Source organism: Danio rerio, chromosome 14 (assembly GCF_052040795.2).
Source record: "Danio rerio strain M-AB ecotype USA chromosome 14, GRCz13ab, whole genome shotgun sequence".
Lineage (NCBI taxonomy): Eukaryota > Metazoa > Chordata > Actinopteri > Cypriniformes > Danionidae > Danio > Danio rerio.
Window position 1 is genome coordinate 4,795,142 of NC_141034.1, and position 21,844 is coordinate 4,816,985.

At 42.3% G+C, this 21,844-nt stretch overlaps 2 protein-coding genes across 4 annotated transcripts in view; one reads left to right on the forward strand and one right to left on the reverse strand.

The window, feature by feature from the left end:
- Nucleotides 1–21,844, forward strand: part of LOC147833832 (uncharacterized) — an 863,518-nt gene that overhangs the window by 745,999 nt on the left and 95,675 nt on the right. The window contains exon 1 of one of the 2 annotated variants that reach the window (XM_087281148.1): nt 20,250–20,362. The exons of the other annotated variant lie outside the window; for it this stretch is intronic. The gene's annotated coding sequence lies outside the window, so the exon portion shown is untranslated. Of the gene's footprint in view, nt 1–20,249; nt 20,363–21,844 lie in introns of those variants that run through there. 2 annotated transcript variants of the gene reach the window in all.
- Nucleotides 1–21,844, reverse strand: part of frmpd1b (FERM and PDZ domain containing 1b) — an 83,713-nt gene that overhangs the window by 30,910 nt on the left and 30,959 nt on the right. The window lies entirely within an intron of this gene.

A 21,844-nucleotide genomic window follows, 5' to 3' on the forward strand; every position in this document is an offset into this window, starting at 1 on the left:
CCGCTGTTCAGGTACGTCGCGCGCAACTCACCCACACCGCTCTTCAGGTACGTCGCGCGCAACTCACCCACACCGCTCTTCAGGTACGTCGCGCGCAACTCAACCACACCGCTCTTCAGGTATGTCGCGCGCAACTCACCCCCACCGCTCTTCAGGTACGTCGCGCGCAACTTACCCCCACCGCTCTTCAGGTATGTCGCTCGCAACTCACCCCCACTGCTCTTCAGGTACGTCGCACGCAACTTACCCCCACCGCTCTTTAGGTATGTTGCGTCATGCGCAACTCACCCCCACCGCTATCAGGAATGTCGCGTTGCGCGCAACTCACCCCCAACGCTCTCCACGTATGTTGCATTGCGTGCAACCCATCCCCCCGCTCGTCAGGTATGTCGCGTGCAACTCACCCCCACTGCTCTTCAGGTACGTCGCGTGCAACTCACCCCCACCGCTCTTCAGGTATGTCGCGCGCAACTAACCCCCACCGCTCTTCAGGTACGTCGCGTGCAACTCACCCCCACCGCTCTTCAGGTATGTTGCGCGCAACTTACCCCCACCGCTCTTCAGGTATGTCGCTCGCAACTCACCCCCACCGCTCTTCAGGTACGTCGCACGCAACTTACCCCCACCGCTCTTTAGGTATGTTGCGTCATGCGCAACTCACCCCCACCGCTATCAGGAATGTCGCGTTGCGCGCAACTCACCCCCAACGCTCTCCAGGTATGTTGCATTGCGTGCAACCCATCCCCCCGCTCGTCAGGTATGTCGCGTGCAACTCACCCCCACTGCTCTTCAGGTACGTCGCGTGCAACTCACCCCCACTGCTCTTCAGGTATGTCGCGCGCAACTAACCCCCACCGCTCTTCAGGTACGTCGCGTGCAACTCACCCCCACCGCTCTTCAGGTATGTTGCGCACAACTTACCCCCACCGCTCTTCAGGTACGTCGCGTGCAACTCACCCCCACCGCTCTTCAGGTATGTCGGGCGCAACTCACTCCCACCGCTCTTCAGGTTTGTCGCGCGCAACTTACCCCCACCGCTCTTCAGGTATGTTGCGTCATGCGCAACTCACCCCCACCGCTATCAGGAATGTCGCGTTGCGCGCAACTCATCCCCACCGCTCTTCAGTTATGTCGCGTCGCGCGCAACACACCCCCACCACTGTCAGGTATGTCACGTCGCGCGCAACTCAACCACCCCCCTTTTCAGGTACGTCTCGCACCCACACGTCCCCCTACTCAGATACGACACTCACTCAATCACCCCCCACTACCCCCTCCCTCCAACCCACCCCCCCTTCAGGCACCCACTTTTCCTGCTACCTCCCGCAAATTAACTCTGTATCCCCCGAAAATTACTTTATACAACTTAAAATAAAATAAAATTAAAATTAAAGCTGCTTATATGCGCAACTCACAGAGCCGAAATAAAACAAATCAGACTTTCTCCAGTTTCTCTCCTCTGTTAAACATCATTTGGGAGATATTTGAAAAAGATATTTATATAATATCATATCATATATAATATTAGAGGATAATTTTGACTTTCTATCAATCGTTAATGTATTTCATGCTAAAACATGCCCAAATTCCACCCTCCTTCATTCATATTCTCCACACTCTCTCTCTGCTGTGTGTCTGTGGTGGGTTTTTTATATGCTAATACGCTTGGCGCAGTCATGAGGTGACACCAGGCCTGGCATTTAGAGGACAGTGTACGTCACAGCAGACAACATATCACATGCGTAATTACATCACACGTCGACAGACGACAGGAACACACGCCGCCCTTACGCAACATGCACGCACATAATCTGTCTAATTACCTGAGCGTCTCCTCTGGACATCTGCTGCTGCTGAAGTGTGTTTTATCTCTGCGTTCAGACACAAGGGAGCCCTTACACACACACTCAATCACTCACGAACCACAACTGCTCCAAACCGCACTCTAAACTGTGTGTGTGTTTGTGCTTACTAACACATTCTGGCCGGCTGATCAATATGCAGAGTTGTCTTGCTCTGGGTTTCGTCAGGCTCAGAATAATCTGCTTGATTATGCGCTGATTTGCGGGCTGCAGGGCATGCTGGGACGGGCCGTTTGACCTTTTACCTTTGCTCTATGAGTCAACGCTTGTGTACAGGCTCAGTGAAGATGCTGATGTTGGGTCACTGGTGAAATGTCACGTGTGTAAGCAGTGTTGGGTACCTATGTTACTTTTCTAATACTATGTCTGGCAAGTCGGAATGAAATCAACATGTCCTCTTGGTATTTTAAATGTATATAGCAGTTCTTGTTATAAATGATGTATCTGTGACCTTCATTACTTTGTACGAATTAATGTGCACTCATAATCTTTAATCAAATATCATAACCTTCTCTCCCCCTTTAAAACAACTTTACATCCCTTCTGGTCACAAGGAATGTCTTTAGGACAGGGCTATCAGTCATTTAGGGCGGATCTATCAGTCTTTTAGGGTGTGGCTATTAACCCTTTAGTATAGGGTTATCTGTACTTTAGGGCGTGGCTATCAGACCTTTAGTGCGTAGCTATCAGACCTTTAGGGTGGAGCTATCAGATCTTTAGGGCGTGGCTATGAATCCTTTAGTATTGGGCTATCAAACCTTTAGGGCTGAGCTTTAAGACCTTTAGGGGGGGACATTTTGTACTGTGGGTGTGGCTATTAGACCCTAAAGCAGGTCGCACACCAGAAGCGCCGCTCGGCGGCGCGCCGCGCAGCGCCACGCAGTGCCACGTATTTTAGAATTCTAAACATAGGTTTCTATCAGGATACACACACCGGCGCCGCAAGTCGGCGGCTGTCGGCGGCTGTCGGCGGCGCCCGGCGACGGCTCAGGACGCAGTTCATTTTTCAGCCGCGCCACAGAGTGCCATCTGATTAGTTTCATGTTAAATATCATTCGAATGTGCGCGTCTGGTGTGTGATACCTTAAACTGTCATGTACGCGCCGTGTCGCGGCACCGAGCGGCGCTTCTGGTGTGCGACCTGCTTAAGAATGGAGCTATCAGACCTTTGGGGCGGAGCTATCAGTAATTTTGGGCATCGCGAACACATTTAGGCCTGATATCAGTATCAGACATATCAGTCCTTTAGGATGGAACTGTCAGTTCTTTAGGGCACAGCTATCAGATCGTTAGGGGAGAGCTATCAATCCTTCAGGGCGGAACTATCAGTTCTTTAGGGCATGGCTATCAGTCTTTTAAGGTGGGTTTATCAGTCCCTTAGGGCGTGTCTTTTAGCTCCTTAGGGCCTGTCTATCAGTCCTTTAGGGAGTGTCTATCAGTCCTTTAGGGCGGAGCATCAGACCTTTAGGGTGGGGCATTTTCTACTGTAGGGAGTGGCTTTTAGACCCTTAGGGCGGAGGTATCAGACCTTTGGGGCGGAGCTATCAGTAATTTTGGGCATCGCTTATAGAAATTTAGGCCTGACCTATCAGTCCTTTAGGGCGGAACTGTCAATTCTTTATGGCACAGCTATCAGACCTTTAGGGCGGAGCTATCAATCCTTCAGGGTGGAACTACCAGTTCTTTAGGGTGTGGCTATCAGTCTTTTAGGGTGGGTTTATCAGACCCTTATGGTGTGTCTTTTAGCTGCTTAGGACCTGTCTATCAGTCCCTTAGGGGTGTCTATCAGTCCTTTAGGGCGGAGCCATCAGTTCTTTAGGGTTTGTCTTTCAACCCCTTAAGGCGTGGCTGTAAGTCCCTTAGAAGTTGGCAACCAGTCCTTCAGGGGGTGTATATTAGTCTTTTAGGGCTGAGCTTTGGTCCTTTACGGCGTGTCTATCAGTCCTTTGGGGCAGAGTTATCAGTCCCTTAGGGCGTGTCTATCAGTCCTTTAGGGCATGTCTATCAGTCCTTTAGGGCATGTCTATCAGTCCTTTAGGGCGTGTCTATCAGTCCTTTAGGGCGTGTCTATCAGTCCTTTGGGGCAGAGCTATCATTCCCTTAGGGCGTCTATCAGTCCCTTAGGGTATTGCTATTAGTCCTTGAGGGCATGACTCTCAGTCCTTTAGGGCAATGCAATCAGCCCTTTAATGCAGAGCTATCAGTCCTTTAGGGTGAGGCTATCAGTCCTTTAGGGCGGATCTATCAATCCTTCAGGGCGGAACTACTATCAGTTCTGTAGGGCATGGCTATCAGTCTTTTAGGGTGGATTTATCAGTCCCTTAGGGTGTGTCTTTTAGCCCCTTAGGGAATGTCTATCAGTCCCTTAGGGGGTGTCTATCAGTCTTTTAGGACGGAGCTATCAGTTCTTTAGGGTGTGTCTATCAACCCCTTAAGACATGGCTATAAGTCCCATAGGGCGTGGCTATCAGTCTTTTAGGGCAGAGTTATCAGTCCATTTGGGCGTGTCTATCAGTGACTTAGGGCGTGTCTATTAGTCTTTTAGGGTGTGGCTAACAGTCCTTTAGGATGGGTCTACCATTTATTTAGGGCATGTCTATCAGTCCTTAAGGGCAGGTCTATCAGTCATTTAGGGTCTATCAGTCATTTATCTTCTTTCATTTTGTTAGCATTGCCCCTCTTTCAACGATCAAATCGGTTTCCAAAGAATGAAATCACACACTGCATTTTAGGACCATTTCAAGTCAATGAACATCTTGATAGAAGAAAAAAGTACAATTTTAACTTCTTTTTCATACTGACTATAAATACTTAAAAAGGAATTTAATCCCAGTACTACTACCCTGATCTCACAAGGAAATGTAACTATTTTAAGTATTGTGGCTAACTGGCAAAAAATCTGTGCCCCCAAACCCCACTCCAAAATCCAAATGTACAACTGAGTGTAGTGGACAAAATATTATATGACAAAAAGTCATGACAACATATGTATTTGTTACTTTTTAATTTGTGTAAGTTAATCAGGGTTTAACAATTTTTTTATACAAAGATGAACTCGATATTTAGGTCAGTTTGACTGACGTAAGTTGAGATGGCTGGAAAAGTTCCTTTGATTCAACAAAAAAGTGAGAAACTTGAAGGTGAACATTTCATAATGCAGCAGCATTTCTTTTAAAAGCAAGTACAATGTATATAATTAAAAATAATATATAAAATGGTTAGAAGTGCTATCACAAAAAATATGTTGAAGTACTAAAATTGCACAAAGTAAAACAAATAAAGCTAATTTATTCATTCATTCATTTTCTTTTCAGCTTAGTCCCTTTATTAATCAGGGGTCACCACAGCGGAATGAACCTCCAACTTATCCAACACATGTTTTACGCAGCGGATGACCTTCCAGCTGCAACCCATGAAGCTAAATCAAACTGTTAATTAAAAATACTAATAAATACCATAATCATTTGTAAATAGCACTAAAACCTCACTATAGCTGGAGGGGTTTATTTTCACATTCTTTCTGGCCTACATTTATACAAAAACCCACAGACTAAGCGATACAGAAGAAAAAAAAAATAGGTAGAGGCAAGAATATGTGAGCTCGACCTCCTTCAAAGCTGCTGAAGCAGGAAAAAAAAAAAGCCCATTCATACGCCTGACAAAAGACCAGATCACAGCCGGTTTATATTTGGTCTGTGTTACAGAACGACGATCATAAATCGGAATTTTTGGTCTTTGAATAGATGCAAATCACAGTTTACACTTCACTTTCTTAATAAATATTCCTGGCCTTATCATTCATTGTACCCTTGAGTAATTGTGTTCATCTTTGCAGTTATCAAACATGTTGACTGGAGTGCCCTATTCTTATATATTTAGACCGATTTAACAACAACTATATTTTTATCATTAATATTAGTCATCATTCCTAATGTGAACCAATCTTAAAATCTGCATGATGCATTTGACTGTTGCAAATTACATATTAGACATACAAGTTCATATTTGGATTTCACATATGTATAAAATATATTATATATAAGTCAAAATATTGCAAAAAATGGCTTCTAATTTTTTTTTTTCAACCTTTAACCATTGGAATTACAAATGTGAACGTATATGTTCAAATATAACATTATAAATTCATTCATTTATGGCTGTCCGATATATTTGAACTCATATTTGTAATTCCAATAGTTGAAAAAATGTATGTTTTGAAATATATGTTGCATATATGACATGAAATCCAAATATGAAGATATCAGATTTCTATATAGACTCAATTTTTTTGTTTTGTTTTAATAATAACCTATAGACTCAACCAGGCAGCTTTGATGGGTTAAAGATTAAAATAATAAATAAATAGTAAATATATAAATAAATAAATAAATACAATAATAAAAGTAATAAATAAAAATAAATAAATTAATTAATTAAAAAAAATACATACATAAATAAAAAATTATGAATAAAAATAAATAAATAATTAAACAATAAAAATAAATAAATACATGATGGATAAATAAATAAATTAAATAATAATAGTAATAAATAAAAATAAATAAATAAATTAATTAATTAAAAAATATATACATAAATAAAAATAAATAAATAAATAAATAAATAATAAAAAATAAAAATAAATAAATAAATGATAAATAAATAAATAAATAAAATAATAATAGTAATAACAAATAAATCAATAAAAATAAAGAAAGAAAGAAATCAGTTAATTAAAAATATATACATTAATAAAAAATATTAATAAAAATAAATAACAATTAATTAAAGAATAAAAATAAACAAATACATGATAAATGAATGGATGAATGAATGAATGAATAAATAAATACATACATAAATAAATAGATTCACTTCCACAGATGAATTGGTCACCACAAAACTAGCAATGTGCACCAACCTTAAATATGTTGGGTTTGATTTATGGTATATTTTGATATGAATATATGAGCATAGGATGAGCTACAGTACTATCGATGCTTCGCTCTCGTAATATCACATATAGCCTAACATCCATGCTTTGACCTACATACAGCAGCTTCATGTTCGACATTTAGGAATTAATATTAACCTAATGAAAATATGCTTCTTCACAATGTCTGTTAAATGAAAATGCTTGTAAACCAAGGTTTAGATGACCTCTTGACCCCCGAGGCTCCTTGAGCGCAGCTACGTTTGCGTTTGTTCTGGCACTGAGACCAATGCGATTAATCCAGCATGCAATCAAAGGGCTGAACATGTGCGTGTGTGTGAGGTATTAGTGGATTAGTACACCCACCACCTCGTAAGAGAGTCATTTACACTTGTGTTGATCCGGATCTGCAGATCTGAGACGCACAGCTGCATTAAAGGAACGCTACACTTTTATTTTTTTTTAGGAAATAGGCTTCCCTAGAAGTAAAGAGTTGAGTTTTACCATTTTTAAAATCCCTTCAACTGATCTCCAGGTCTGGTAGGAGCAATTTTAGCTTAGCTTAGCACAAATCATTGAATTAGATTAGACCATTAGCATCGCACTTGAAAAAATTCTGTTTATAAAGTTGTCTTTATACTTTTATACAAGAGCTTGAAATGCGTCCCAGGAGGTAAATTTTTTGCAGTTTTTGTTTTCATAAATCCGACAGAGGCCGCTGTGTATACTTTTTCAGATCTCAAATTTCCCTTGTCAGAGGTCTGCATTCCCACGGCTGTACTGGGCGAAAAATTTTAGAATAATGCGCAGGATGCTGTCTGGGTGTCACTTGCTTGGTGTTGTGTGTCTATGTGTGTGTGTTTACACAGACAGCTTGTTATAGACTGTCTGGACTCAGTAAAGCTGGGTGGTTTTCAGCTTTGTCCCCCCGGTTTTGTTGAAAACGAGCACGGGGGGTAGAAAACAGGGCAGATCGGGCAGCAGGACAACTAATGCTGAATATAAGCTGGAGCGGTCGGGTTCGGACTGGAACCTGGCGGGAGCGGGATTTAAAATTTAGTCCCACGCAGATCTTTAGTGAATGCCATTTGCGCCTGCTGTTCTTGTGTAAATCCACCAGAAGCCGCTGTTGACTGACTGACTGAATGTCCGACTGACCAAATCTCCCAACTTACCCCTTCCCGAAACCTAATCAATAGTGTTTTGACAATGTAAAATCTTTCAGCTACGTTTGATGTTTCATTGTTGAGTTAAACATTTACAGTTACATTAAGTCATTTAGCAGACGCTTTTATCCAAAGCGACTTACAATTGAGGACAAGGAAGCAATTTACACAACTATAAGAGCAATAATATTAGTAATTAGAGCAAAACATTAGTAATTTTCTTTTTGTAATACAGTTAGCGGTGGAGCCAGAGAGGCAATTGCAGATTAGGAAGGGAAGTAGAGACTAAATAGTTGAGTTTTAAGTCGTTTCTTGAAGACAGCGAGTGACTCTGCCGTTCTGATGCAGTTAGGGAGTTCATTCCACCAAATGGGCAGATTGAATGCGAGCGTTCGGGAAAGTGTTTTCTTCCCTCTTTGGGATGAAACTACGAGGCGACGTTCATTCACAGAACGCAAGTTTCTGGAGGACACATAAATCTGCAGAAGTGAGAGCAGATAAGAAGGAGCAAAGCCAGAGGTTGCTTTGTAGGCAAACATCAGAGCTTTGAATTTAATATGAGCAGCAACTGGCAGCAAGTGCAAACGGATGAGCAGCGGAGTGACATGTGCTCTTTTAGGTTCATTAAAGACCACTCGTGCTGCTGCGTTCTGAAGCAGCTGAAGAGGTTTGATAGAGTTAGCTGGAAGCCCGGCTAGTAGAGAGTTGCAATAGTCCAGTCTGGAAAGAACAAGAGCTTGAACAAGGAGTTGAGCTGCATGTTCAGATAGGAAGGGTCAGAGCTTTCTGATGTTATAGAGTGCGAATCTGCAAGATCGAGCAGTTCTAGAGATGTGCTCAGAGAAGTTTAGTTGTCAGCAAGAAGTCTTTGTTATGTTCATTATTTAATATAGGCTCCCTCAAAACACACCGGCGCACACAAGATGGACATCCAGTGTGGATTATCATTTAATTATAATAATAAATTCAATTTTTTAAAGTTTTTAATTTGTCAACCCTCGTTATTTCCTATTTATGGCTTTTGTGCTTTTATAAAATGGGAGTTGGTAAACATATTCAAGGGCGTGCACAGATGGGGAGCATTTTGATTGTTGTAGTGGGCCGCTCTGTCCCAAAATGCCAGGGCCGCTTTTTTTTTTCCAGTCCAGCCCTCCATTAAATCCACATTTCAAAGCACTTCATGAGACCTTCAGGACTATTTCCAAAACAAGTGAAGTGTTTATTTACAGGAGAGAGGCTTTATAGCTGCAAACTAATAATACATCATTCGTTTTCTTGTCGGCTTAGTCTCTTTATTAATCCGGGGTCGCCACAGTGGAATGAACCACCAACTTATCCAGCAATTTTCTACGCAGCAGATGCCCTTCCAGCTGCAACCCATCTCTGGGAAACATCCACACACACATTCACACACACACACACACTACGGACAATTTAGCTTACCCAATTCACCTGTACCGCATGTCTGTGGACTGTGGGGGAAACCGGAGCACCCGGAGGAAACCCACGCGAACGCCAGGAGAGCATGCAAACTCCACACAGAAACGCCAACTGAGCCGAGACTCGAACCAGCAACCCAGCGACCTTCTTGCTGTGAGGCGACAGCACTACCTACTGCGCCACTGCCTCGCCCAAATTAATAATATATTCAACAAAAATGACTTCGGGATATAAAAGAGTGTTGGGAATTTATGCACAGTATGCAGCACACCTGTGTGTGTTTGTGTATGTGTGTGTGTGTGTGTGTGCTGACTCAGGTAAAAGCCGCTGCCCTTGTGGAGTCATGAAGATGTCTGGCGGTGACAGTTTCAACTCCTTTTCATCCATAAAAACATGAGGCCTTTTCTCTCTCCACCTGCATTTCTGCATCTTCTGCAAGACTCCGATCGAACAGCCATTTAGCACTGCTCTCCATTTCTTTCCCAGAGAATGTGCACGATTGTGTACTTATTTCTAGCGTAGTCATAGTACAACAGGTATATACTGAAGAATGCTGGTAAAAAAAAAAAAACAGAGGTGACACTTTACTTGAAGGGGTGTTCATAAGACTGTCATGAACCCTTTATAACCATGACATGACAGATTTTAAGCATGCTTATGACGACTTATTAAGTGTCATTTGCTCTGTGATGTCATTTTAAATGCAAAAATGGCATTGTTTGTAATGACAACTTGACATAGATAATTTTTAGTCATGATAACTTGATAATGCCAAGACGTTACTTGTCATAAATCTGTCATAAACATGATTGTCATTAGACCATTATTATTGTGTCATGAATATTCTTTCGTTCACTTTTTTAGTGAAACCAACTGTATTTATCATCAGAAAGTCTTATTAAAAGTGTCATTATTCTGTCAAATCATTTTAACGGTAACGAGGAGCCTGACACGGTGGGATCCATTTGCAGTATATTTATTAAACACAGTTCAAACACAATCATGCAATACGCACTTACGTGCAAACTCACAACAATAGCATTCAGTATGGGTCTAAGGGCTGGCGGCTGGCTGTCAGGGATTGATATAGCAGGCATGGATCAGTGGCAGGCGGCGTGGTTCAGAGTCGGCATATCAGGCTTAGTTCAGGGCAGGCGGCGTGGATCAGAGTCAGAGAACAAGCAAGGTTCGGGGCAGGCAGAAGGCAACACAAGGTCCATAACAGTCCAGGTAATACACGGGAGATCAGGCAAGGAGATAACGCTCAGAAATGTCAGACAGGGCAGAACAAGACTTCGCCACGGACTGAGTGTGTGTGCTGCTTATATGTGTGAGCGTGGGTCGTTAACGTGATGTGCTGCAGGTGTGTGTGGTTATCAGTTTATGAGGATGACGTAATGCTTAGAAGTCCGGTGATGGTGGCCTCTGCTGGCCAGCGAGGGGAATGACTGGGACCCAGTCGGTGACATTAACGATGTCATTATTATTTAATGTCAAATTCAGCTTGTAACACGGTAGATGAGGTAAAAAAAAATATTAATGACGCTGTTAAAAAAGTCATGATGTATTTATAATTGCTTCATGACAAAAATGACAAAAGCTCACTAATTGTTATGCTGTTCAAAACATGTGTCTGAAAGTAGAAGAAGCCTACTTCAGCAATGCACTGCTTTTGTCGTGCGAAATACAACCTTTTGAATGTTCGTAAACAAAAGAAATTGGACAATGCAGTTGTTTTAAAATACAATATATTACCATTTTAATGTAGAAAAAGGCAATGTGAGGGTCTTTATGAGCACAAATCCAGCATATGGGCTCTTATATGTAGTTTTGTCATCACTAGGCCCACACTGAATCTGCGCGCGCAGAATTACGCAGATTTTCCGCAGATTTCTGCAGATTTTTCGCCCATTATTAATTTTGTTTATTTACTTGAGTAAATGTATAAATCTAAATTTATTCAGTTTTTATTCATTAATTTATTAATTTTTATTGAATATATTAAGGTTTTAGTTATGATACTCCGCTGGATACTCCCAAAATAATTCCACAGATTTTTACCAAAATCCTCCGCAGAAATAGCAAAAAACGTCCGCAGATTCCCTCTGGCCCTAGTCATCACTCATATAGCAAGTCATATCTCTCCGGCCCTTCATTTGGGATGCTTTTCATGAACCGGCCCCCATGCCAAACTAATTGAATAGCCCTGCTGTACGCTGACAGTCAGAAGTAGGGCTCTATGAGACTCCACTGAGCCTCAGTTCTTCAGCATATATCCTGTAATGACACTGCAGTCGTCAGCCTCTGGCGATACAGTAAAACTGCTCTGATTGAGACCCGCACACTCATCTGCTCCCATTCACAATCACTCAGCACTCCTGCGATATCCAGTGATTTCAGACAATCTCACTGCACTAATACTGCCGCCATTCAGACTAAATCATTGATTTCCGACTTAAAAACTTAATAATACTATCTTGTGTGCATCTCAAACTCTAATAACTTGTCACTATGGGATACTATAGGTAATTAATTAGGCAAGTTAGGGTAATTAGGTAAGTCATTGTATAACAGTGGTTTGTTCTGGAGACTATTAAAAACAAATACTGCTTAAGGAGGCTAATAATACTGACCTTAAAATGGTTTTAAAAAAATTAAAAACTGCTTTTATTCTAGCCAAAATAAAACAAATAAGACTTTTTCCAGAGGAAAAAATATTAAAGAAAATGCTGTGAAAAATTCCTTGCTCTGTTAAACATCATTTGGGAAATATTAGAAAATTTACTAGAGGGTGAATAATTTAGACTTCAACTGTATATGGGATGTTTGTCATATCACCCAGTTCCATATACATGTGATTTATTGTGACACGCACAGGGCCAACAATCTTGTCATTGTGTTCTACGCTGGGTTCAGAAAGACCTGTATGCCTTTCTTTTATACTTGGCCTGTAATAAAGAGAAGGACAATAAACCTAAGTTGACTGTTATACAGTCTGGCTTCATGTCTGCAATTTCAGCAGCGTCGGCTTCCAGGTTTCGAAGTCTCTTTGCGTCAATATATCACAGAAAGGGATATATATTCTTTGTCCCAAGACGTCTCTTTTGAGACAAGAGAGATGATGTTTCATTTTTGTAAGCTACGACCATTGGTTACAAACGAAAGAGGCCTACATTTATCTTCCGACCCAGTGATGGAAGAATCCAAGTTCAAGGGCCCCATCATGCACTCGGCACAATAAGGCGCAAGATGTGTTTGGCGCGATTTGTTGCTATTTTCAGACCATCACTTTTGCGCCACGTTGTTTAAATAGCAAATTCATTTGTGCCACTTTGTGGACTCATGGGTGTGCTGGTCTGAAAAGGAGGTGTGTTAAGGCGTGTTCTTGGTGCATTGCTGTTTTAAGGAACTGAAATAGATCGCACCATTGACTGACTAAAAAGCTGCTCTAAAGTTAGTTATGTGCCTATGCAGGTCCAAACACGTGCACAATGCTTGATACACACAGGATGTAACAAAAAATGTAACAGAAATAATTATTTTCTACATAAATATAAAAACCACTGCCTCCATGCCTCCTTATCTCGAGAGGCTTTTTTACAGCTTATTCATGACAATTTGCTTTTGTATAATGTGATTATTGTTATCAGTATTATTTATTATATGTATATTTATATTTGTTTTAATAAAAACAAGTTTAGATTTGTCCACCTGTCGGGTTTTGAAGACGTCTGCATCTCCATATGGGACACAAGAACAGGATGAGTGTTTGGATATAACTCAGTTTTCTGACCACACTTTATTATTATTGCTGATTAATTAGTTTGCTGGAAATTAGAACTGATTTTAGAAATGGATTTGAAGCAAATCTTTGTGCTTAAACAAAATTAAATATGTAAGCTAATAAATTTCTTCAGTGGAGTGAGTACAACACTGTTTCCTTACTCCCCTAAAGTAAAGAAGTAAAGTAAAAAGGTAAAGAGAAAGTACAGAGGCTAAATGGAGGAGGCTCGCTCTTTATCTTCGCACTACAGATGGTCTGTTTAACTGTTTTCTCTCTAGTGAAGCATTCAGTTTTTCCACTTACAAAGTCCGCTATGTATATAGCAAATGCGACATGGCGTGACGCAACTGACTTTTTAAGGGAATGGGAGATGAGACTCTGATTGGTTTATTCTCAAAACCCACCCACCATAACCAGGGGCGCCGCTGGCCGCCACAGGCCCTCTGACAAGCGAAGAGGGGTATCGTGGACAAATGTGAAGAGCAGGGTTGGGAAGGGGTTGTGGGGGGATTGGTGGGGACTGAGTTATGGATGAAATTGAAGAGCCTGGGGGGGGGTATGGGTTGTCACAGGCGAAAGTAAATAGCAGGTGGGGGGCTGAGTAGCGGTCAAAAGTGAAGACTGGGGGGGGCAGTGTCGTGGACCCTTTATAATGTCTCTGGGGCCCCCTAAATGTGCGGGCCCTTAGGATCGTCTTAACTTACTCCCCCTAGCAGCGCCCCTGCCCATAACTCATTAAGAGAATAAACACAGCACTGTCAGACCATGCGCCGTGGCGCACACCATATTTTTCTGTCCTTAAAATAGCAAAATTGGATTCAGGCATGCCCTTAATGCTTTTGCACCATGGGCTTTAAACTTTGTGCTTAGATCGTTAAAATAGAGGCTCAAGAGTGTTTAAGCATTTATGATGAAATCTCTATTTACAGAAATTCACTTAGGAATTATTCAGGATTCCTTATAGGGATTCCAGCACTTTATCTAAAATCTAAGCACTTTTCAAGTGGAAAGGAGGTGTGCTAAGGCGTGTTATTGGCATGTTGCTATTTTGAGGAACTAAAATAGATGGCACCATTGACCAACTAAAAGCTGCTCTAAAGTCCAGCGCAGAGAGCAGGTGCTGAGTCGCGGACAACAGTGAAGTGTAGGGAGGGAGAGGCAGTGTTGTGGGCGCTTTATAATGTCTCTGGGGAACCCTAATGTGTGGGCCCTTAGGATCGTCTTAACTCCCAAACCCCCGATTTATAATTTCTTATAGGGATTCCAGCACTTTATCTAAAATCTAAGCACATTTCAATATGAAACATTCATTTAAAAATATTGCAAAAATGGCCGTTTAGTAAAAGTCATTAAACATTTTAAGTGCGGATCGGTGCGTTTATAGACGTGTTTATAGACGTGTTCGCCCCCCCTCCCCCCACTCCCCCCAACCCCTGGTCCTCACTTTCATCCGCGACACCCCTAATCTTTTTGATACCAGGTAAGTTCACGCTATGCTGAATCATACACATCACTCGTTTTTGATTACAGCAATGATTTCAGCAAAAACAGTTACATATGGTGAATTAAACTGTGGACACTGAACGTATAGAATGAAATGTAAACATGTACAGTCACACTCTGTCACATCATTGCTGTACAGGGGCAGTTCGCGGTCAGAATGCAGTTGTTTTGATTGTTGATGATTACCCAGGTCTTATAAAACTCCGTCGTCTTTCCTTGTCTTTGGCTAGGCAGAGTTTTTAGCACTACAAAGCTTTGAATCTGGTCATCATGGAGCATTATTTCTAGCACATGACCACAAAGAACAACATTGTAGGCATCCAAAGACTTGTAGATCTTCAACTTCTCTTGTAAAATCACTTGGAGTTTCAATGAGATAGTTGTATATTTGGGGTTGGATGCTTGGCCATTTTGTCTTATCCAATATCCATTGGCAGGCTGTAATCTATCGCAAATGGACCTGTCAGACGAACGCCGCTCACTTTAACGTTAATTTTGCCGAATAACTGTGCTTATCACTAGGTGACAAGCTGTTATAATATGCTAAAAGCATTATGTAAATAATATTTATGATATGTAATCAATATAACAATTCTAAGACAACAACAAACTCTGTACAGCATTGGATGTCATTCTGTAAATGCTTGCGCTCCCGTTTTTTTCTGCAACCTCGCTGTGCGCACATCCTGAATCAGGGGCGGACTGGGACAAAAACTCAGCCCTGGCACTGTAGCCACACAAATTACCACACCGACACAGCCCCACCCACGGACACGCACATTCACTATTTATTTTGGTGTACAGATGGTGAAATAATATGACATTCTTGCCAGATTTTGATTATGTCCAGGTAACCTCGGAATGGGTCGGCCCATCTTGAAACAAATAAATAAAATATATGCTTAACATTTATTATTATTATTATTATTATCATCATCATCATAATAGCATCTAGCAAGAGATAAAAGCTGTCTTCACTTAAAAACAATACATATTAAAAAAATAAAAAAAAAACTGAACGGCCCACATTTAAAAATTGGTCAGTCCGCCCCTGTCCTGAATGTTTACAAACCATAATTCGTCTATACAATAACTTGCCTAATTAATCTAGTTATGCAATTAAGTGTCACTTTAAGCTGAATACTAGAACATTTCTAGTTAAATATTATGTGCTGTCATCATGGCAAAGATAAAAGAAATCAGTTATTAGAGATGACTTATCTTTCCATTAAACAGAAATTGGCGAAAAAAATAAATTACTGACTTCAACTGTTCATATTTGTAACTTAAATGGTTGAAAAAAAGCATATATTGAATTATAAATATACATATGTTCGAACGCAATTACATTTATTATGCAGTATGTGTTCATCTATGGCCATATGTGCCGTTTCTACATGCCACAGAATCACCATGGCCTCAAACCATGAGCTCCAGATCATCTGGAAACCCACCGGAAAAAAAAAAGCTCAGCTCTCAGCTCTGAACCACCTCAAAGCATCTATTAATGCTGCCTACAGAAACTCTACACCCTCCGTCTCCGCCATGTCTTTCCCAACCCCCATCTCCTAGCACACACACACACAGCAGCAGACGCCTATAAAAAGCTCCATGTTCACTGTTAAGGAGGAGCGCTTGATGTCTTGCTCACACTTCCTCTCTCCATCGCCTTCTCCATTCAATGCCGGATCCATTACTTAAAGAATCGCTTTTTAATACGTAACCGTATCCCTTGAGCTCAGTTTACTGGGTCAATGGCTGGCGAGGCTCTTCCCAGTGTAAGACGGAATCTGGACGTTAATCCGTTGGAGGACACTCTGCATTAGTGTTTATTACGTTTGCTTGAGTGCTTCACACTGCACCGGCCGTCAGCGTCATGCGATGTGACTGTGACCCACTGCACTGTGAACATGACCTAAATGTACGCACGTGCGCCAGCAGCTACATCCCTGACTTTATCCCAGTACAGATTCACTTCTGATATTTTTAAATGGTATTTACAGAATTATTCACGTTTAAAATTTTTTAAATTTTCATTGAAATAGTTTAGAAGTAATCAGAACTAGCCATATTAACTTTGTTAGCTTTGTTAGGGGGAGTAGGGGTGGAAGGGGGGATTCTTCAAAATGAATCTGCGAATGGCACAGCACGAATGACGAGAATTGCGCAAATGGCGCGGTGCGCATGGCGCAAAAAATCTGAATTCAGCGGACATTCGCGTCGCTTTAACCAATCAGGAGCTTGCTCTTGTGGTGGCATGATTGTGACGTATCGCCTGTTGTCGATGTCCCAGGGAATATCCCCCAGCAGACACCGACAAGAAGTTCATCAAACTGGGCTGGGCTGGGCTCTGTCAGAAGCACCGCTGAAAACCTCCATCAGCCAGGTTAAGTTTCTGGAGGAGTTTATGAGCTCACAAAGCTGGATGCACCTCTGAAAGGGTGTAGTGGACTCAGACACGACCCTAAACGTATCGACGCTGTTTATCATCCTTCATAAAGCACCTAAACACTGTTATTTTCTTTATAAAATCCATGTTAGCCATTTAGCTATGAAGCTAGAGTCACGGGGCAGACAGAAGCCCTGCCCATCACGCGAATCCGCGTCTGTTCTGAAGTGAATTTGATGTGCGAATAAAGCAAGTAACCTCAAATGTTCACGCGGCTATTTACGCGCGAATAGCGTGATTTATCCGCGCGTTCTGCGCCTGGTGTGAACACAGCATTAGGAATCGTCTGATTGGTGAATCATAAATGAAATAATGCGGGACCAGCCGCAAGCAATTATAAGCACGTGATCCTCTCGAAATTAGTTTATAAATAAACTTTATTTACTGATGATAACATTTACATTACATTTACATTTAGTCATTTAGCAGACGCTTTTATCCAAAGCGACTTACAAATGAGGACAAGGAAGCAATTTACACAACTAAGAGCAACAATGAATAAGTACTAAAGGCAAGTTTCAGGTCTGTAAAGTCTAAGAAGGGAAGTGTTAGTAGTTTTTTTTTTTTTTTTTTTTTTTTTTTTTTTTTGTACAATTAGTGTGATATTCAAAGAGGCAATTGCAGCTTAGGAAGTGAAGTGGAGACTAAATAGTTGAGTTTTTAGTCGTTTCTTGAAAATAGCGAGTGACTCTGCTGTTCTGATGCAGTTAGGGAGTTCATTCCACCAACTGGGCAGATTGAGCGTGAGCGTTCGCGAAAGTGATTTTTTCCCTCTTTGGGATGGAACCACGAGGCGACGTTCATTCACAGAACGCAAGTTTCTGGAGGGCACATAGATCTGCAGAAGTGAGTGCAGATAAGAAGGTGCTAGGCCAGAAGTCACTTTGTAGGCAAACATCAGAGTTTTGAATTTGATGCGAGCAGCAACTGGCAGCCAGTGCAAACGGACTAGCAGCGGAGTGACATGTGCTCGTTTAGGTTCATTGAAGACAACTCGTGCTGCTGCATTCTGGAGCAGTTGAAGAGGCTTGATAGAGTTAGCTGGAAGCCCAGCTAGTAGAGAGTTGCAGTAATCCAGTTTGGAGAGAACAAGAGCTTGAACAAGGAGTTGAGCTGCATGTTCAGATAAGAAGGGTCGGATCTTTCTGATGTTATAGAGTGCAAATCTGCACGATCGAGCAGTTCTAGAAATGTGGTCAGAGAAGTTTAGTTGGTCATCAATCGTTACTCCAAGGCTTTTCACCATTTTGGATGTAGTAATGGTTGCCCCATCCATCTGGATTGAAAAGTTATGGTGTAGAGTCGGGTTGGCAGAAACTACAAGCATTTCCGTTTTTGCGAGGTTCAGCTGAAGATGATGATCTTTCATCCAGTGTGAAATATCCAACAGGCAGGCTGAGATACGAGCTGGAACCGAGGGATCATCAGGATGAAAAGAGAGGTATAGCTGGGTGTCATCAGCATAGCAGTGGTAGGAGAATCCATGTCTCTGGATGACTGGTCCTAGAGATGATGTGTAGATGGAGAAGAGAAGTGGCCCAAGAACAGAGCCTTGAGGTACCCCAGTGTTTAGATGCTGTAGGTTGGACACCTCTCCCCTCCAAGACACCCTGAATGACCTGTCAGAGAGGTAAGATCTAAACCATTGTATAACAGTGCCCGCAACGCCCAGTGACTCAAGCGTAGATAGCAGGATCTGGTGGTTGACAGTGTCAAAAGCAGCTGACAAGTCCAGCAAAATGAGGACTGATGATTTAGAGTCTGCTTTAGCCAGTCTGAGATCCTCCACGACCGAGAGCAGGGCAGTCTCAGTTGAGTGGCCTTTCTTAAAGCCGGATTGCTTGTTGTCCATGAGATTGTTTTGAGTAAGAAAGTCCAGGACTTGATTGAACACTACTTTCTCCAGAATCTTGGCCATGAATGGAAGCAGGGATACTGGTCTGTAGTTTTCAAGTAGCGTATGGTCCAGGTTGGGTTTCTTTAGCAGTGGGGTTACCCTAGCCTGCTTAAATGTAGTGGGGAATAAACCAGAGTCAAGAGATGTGTTAATTATGTGAGTCAGTGTTGGTATGACTGCAGGAGAGATGGCTTGCAAGAGATGAGAGGGAATGGGATCGAGTGGACAAGTGGTTGCATGGCTAGATAGCACAAGTTTGGACACCTCAGACTCAGAGAGCTGAGAAAAAGAGGTGAGTGTGTGTGGTGTTGGTGTTGTATCTTGCGTGTTTGTTGTAGGTGCAGCAAATTGAGCACTGATTTTTGCAGTTTTGGTGCAGAAGAATGTAGCAAAGTCATCAGTAGTAAGTGTGGAGGATGCGGGTGGAGGAGGAGGATAGAGGAGGGAGGAAAATGTTTTAAAAAGTAGGCGAGGATTAGTGGCATTGTTGATTTTTAGACGGTAATACGTCTGCTTTGCAGAAGTAACCTCAGCTGAGAAAGAGGACAGAAGAGTTTGGTATGTTAAGAGATGTGCAGGATTTTTAGTTTTCCGCCAAATTCTCTCTGCAGCCCGAAGTTTTGAGCGATGCTCACGGAGAGCATCCGAGAGCCAGGGTGCAGGAGGACTGGCACGGGCTGGCCTGGATGCAAGAGGACATAATCGGTCTAGACATGATGCTAGTGTGGAGCAGAGTGTATTAGTGGCACTGTTCGAATCAAGTGCAGTGAGTTTGCGAGATGGAGGAAGAGAGTCTGAAACAATGGTGGATAGTCTATTGGGTGAGAGAGATCGTAGGTTTCTGCGAAAGGTAACCAGTGTTGGAGTGTGTGGCGGCTCAGGAGTAATGTGGATGTTGAGAGACAGAAGGAAATGATCAGATATTTGTAGTGGAGTTACTATTGTTTGATCAGTGAAGCAGTGTCGTGTGTAAATAAGGTCTAGCTGATTACCTGATTTGTGGGTAGCAGAAGTAGGTGCTCTTTTTAGGTCAAAAGAGGCAAGCAGAGTCTGAAAGTCTGCAGCTTGCGGTTTGTCAACGTAAATGTTGAAGTCACCTAGCACCAATAAGGGAGTGGCAAAATTAGAAAAAGATGAGAGAAGAACATCCAGTTCATCTAGGAAGTGACCTAATTTACCTGGTGGGCGGTAGATGACAACCACATTTATGTAGAAGGGGTGGATAATGGTGACTGCATGGAATTCAAAGGAGCTGATTGTTGGCAGGGACGGTATCAGAGTAAATTTCCATTCTTTGGAAATTAGTAGTCCAGTCCCACCCCCTCTCCCTGTCTGACGAGGAGTGTGGGAAAAAGAGAAATTAGCAGAAAGAGTAGCATGTGTAGCAGTGTCCTCCGGCCTCAACCAGGTCTCAGTTAGAGCCATGAGATTATAGTCAGAATATGTAGCTATGGAGGTAATAAAATCAGCCTTGTTAACAGCTGATTGACAATTCCAGAGGCCCACGGAGAGAGAGAGTTGTGAAATAGTAGATACATGTATTGAACGAAGGTTGTGAGGATTACGCCTGCAGCGCACCTCCCGTGTTTTGCGAGTGTTAGTAACAACAGGAATTAGAAAACACATAATAAAAGTGCACTGACAACAAAAAATAAGTGTGAAGTAAAACAATACAGTAAAGTACTCAAGTGCTTTGTCGGTGTCTTTGCTCGGTGGAGTCGCGCAGGTAGAGTCGATGGTCTTTACCCTCGTCGGTCTTCACACGAGGCGGTCTTCACACGAGGCTGCCGCGACCGCTGCCGCGGTGAACTAGTTGTTTATATAACCCCAAAGCACTAGCTGATTGAATTCAGCTGGACACGCCTCGAGAGTCAAAACAAGGGCCGAAACTGAGGCGGACGACGCGAACCGCGTCTGCGTTCGCTACACAAGCTCTTATAGTAACCAAGGAAACAGTGGCTAAACAACTTCTAGTATTATACACAACTGAAAGCAAGTTTAAATGTCCTACAACTTTACACAAACAGCTGGAAACAAGTCCTCAAACCATACACAACAACTGAAACAAATCTTAAATGTACTTACAGGCTGCTGTTCTAGATGCTGCTAAAGTGCTTCTCCTGCCGACTAATGCTACCGTGCTCACTATATAGTGGTTACCTGGCGTTTGGACACGCCTCCCGAGTCAAAACAAGGGCCGAAACTGAGGCGGACGACGCGAACCGCGTCTGCGTTCGCTACACAAGCTCTTATAGTAACCAAGGAAACAGTGGCTAAACAACTTCTAGTATTATACACAACTGAAAGCAAGTTTAAATGTCCTACAACTTTACACAAACAGCTGGAAACAAGTCCTCAAACCATACACAACAACTGAAACAAATCTTAAATGTACTTACAGGCTGCTGTTCTAGATGCTGCTAAAGTGCTTCTCCTGCCGACTAATGCTACCGTGCTCACTATATAGTGGTTACCTGGCGTTTGGACACGCCTCCCGAGTCAAAACAAGGGCCGAAACTGAGGCGGACGACGCGAACCGCGTCTGCGTTCGCTACACAAGCTCTTATAGTAACCAAGGAAACAGTGGCTAAACAACTTCTAGTATTATACACAACTGAAAGCAAGTTTAAATGTCCTACAACTTTACACAAACAGCTGGAAACAAGTCCTCAAACCATACACAACAACTGAAACAAATCTTAAATGTACTTACAGGCTGCTGTTCTAGATGCTGCTAAAGTGCTTCTCCTGCCGACTAATGCTACCGTGCTCACTATATAGTGGTTACCTGGCGTTTGGACACGCCTCCC